Raw genomic sequence first — 2486 nt, forward strand, 5'->3', positions numbered from 1 at the left:
ACGTGAAGGCCATACACCTTACGTTGTATACCCTAAGTGCTCTATGAACACTGTGCACAGGACCAACAGCATATGTGTGTTCCCTTGTTGACTGGATTGTCATTAAGCAGCACATGACTGTATTTCTTCTTCTAATCCACCCCCAATGACCCATCAATTTTTGAAGACAATAGCACCCAAGATCATGTTAAGTAAAAAAGACTGAATGTACATCTCAACATAGGATGGGGTCTCTAATAGTACAAAGATTTTATAGGACACCTTGTCATTTCTCCATTCCATGTGATAAAACAAGCAATTAACACTGTGTTTACTGTGGTTCATCATTAAGAATATTCCTTATTTTCTCTACTTTCTACAATTGGCCTTGGCCTGGTCTGCCTATATAATTTAACATAAAATCTTTCTTTCTGTAATCTTCAACTAACAAAACTGTTCTTTTATTACTTTATTCTTTATTTACAGTGGTAATTCACCAACATGTCTGCTTCTTCATTTCTTTTTTTAACTTCTATGCAAAGTTGCTATTAGAAAAATGTACAAAAATCTGTTGCTTTTTACTACATTCTAGTCTGAAATTTTACACAATGAATGACATTTATTATAAATTTATTTGATTTGCTCTTTATATTTCAGCCATTATATTGATTTCTTTTAAATTATGTAACTTGTACTATATGTGATTTTTATTTCAGATATGACAAAGAGTAATTCTATATTTATTTTGTAGAGAAATTTTTAAAAATCATCTAGATTTTCATTAAAAGTCTTATCATATTTTAGAAGTTGTAATTCTGTCCAGAGTGGAGTAATTGATATCAGATTTACTGGTAAATACATTATGAAAACTGAGTAAAATATACAAAACATAAATTTTGAAACATTATTTTATTTTACAATTTTGTGAGTGAATCTTTACCTTGAAACCACAACTGCTTTATCTAATTTTTCATTTGGGTAGTAATTTTTCCATGAAGAAAAGCATTATAATATTCAGTTATTTAACTCATTTTCAACCTAGTGTATTGGTACAGGTTAGAGAATATGATTCGTTATTTGGCTCTCTGTAAACAGTGACTAAAGAACCTCTATTTTAATTTTATCTGTGCATTGAGAAATTTTATTAAATAATTTCTTTTTGTTTTCCTTCTTAAGATTTTTTTTTAATTTTATTTCTCATATGTGCATACAAGGCTTGGGTCATTTCTCCCCCCTTCCCCCACCCCCTCCCTTACCACCCACTCAGCCCCCTCCCTCTCCCCCCCACCCCCTCAATACCCAGCAGAAACTATTTTGCCCTTATCTCTAATTTTGTTATAGAGAGAGTATAAGCAATAATAGGAAGGAACAAGGGTTTTTGCTGGTTGAGATAAGGATAGCTATACAGGGCATTGACTCACATTGATTTCCTGTGCGTGTGTGTTACCTTCTAGGTTAATTCTTTTTGATCTAACCTTTTCTCTAGTTCCTGGTCCCCTTTTCCTATTGGCCTCAGTTGCTTTTAAGGTATCTGCTTTAGTTTCTCTGCGTTAAGGGCAACAAATGCTAGCTAGTTTTTTAGGTGTCTTACTTATCCTCACCCCTCCCTTGTGTGCTCTCGCTTTTATCATGTGCTCAAAGTCCAATCCTATTGCAATAAAGGAAATGCAAATTAAAACCACGCTAAGATTCCACCTCATCCCTGTTAGAATAGCCATCATCAGCAACACCACCAACAACAGGTGTTGGAGAGGATGAGGGGAAAAAGGAACCTTCTTACACTGTTGGTGGGAATGTAAACTAGTACAACCACTCTGGAAAAAAATTTGGAGGCTGCTTAAAAAGCTAGACATTGATCTACCATTTGATCCAGCAATACCACTCTTGGGGATATACCCAAAAGACTGTGACACAGGTTACTCCAGAGGCACCTACACACCCATGTTTATTGCAGCACTATTCACAATAGCCAAGTTATGGAAACAGCCAAGATGCCCCACCACCGATGAATGGATTAAGAAAATGTGGTATCTATACACAATGGAATTTTATGCAGCCATGAAGAAGAACGAAATGTTATCATTCACTGGTAAATGGATGGAATTGGAGAACATCATTCTGAGGTTAGCCTGGCCCAAAAGACCAAAAATCATGTTCTCCCTCATATGTGGACATTAGATCAAGGGCAAACACAACAATGGGATTGGACTTCTTAAGATTTTTTAAAGCCTTCTTTATAGTTCCAATATAAGGGCTAAATAGTTATTTGAAATAAATCAAAATAAGAGTCTGTTCAGACAGACTTTACACCCTTTACATTTTAGTGGTGCTAAGGATGCACTGTCAATCTGATTCTAATGTTACTTTCTAAAGGAAACATTTCCTTCATCATCCTTGATAAATCCATGTCTATTTTGAGGAACAGACACTTTTTGAGCATTAGAAATGCCTGCATTTCTTTTCAGGACAGGAACCTCTACATCTTTAAATTTAGGAATTTTAGAAAT

This window comes from Castor canadensis, chromosome 1, assembly GCF_047511655.1.
Source record: "Castor canadensis chromosome 1, mCasCan1.hap1v2, whole genome shotgun sequence".
NCBI classification, from domain to species: domain Eukaryota; kingdom Metazoa; phylum Chordata; class Mammalia; order Rodentia; family Castoridae; genus Castor; species Castor canadensis.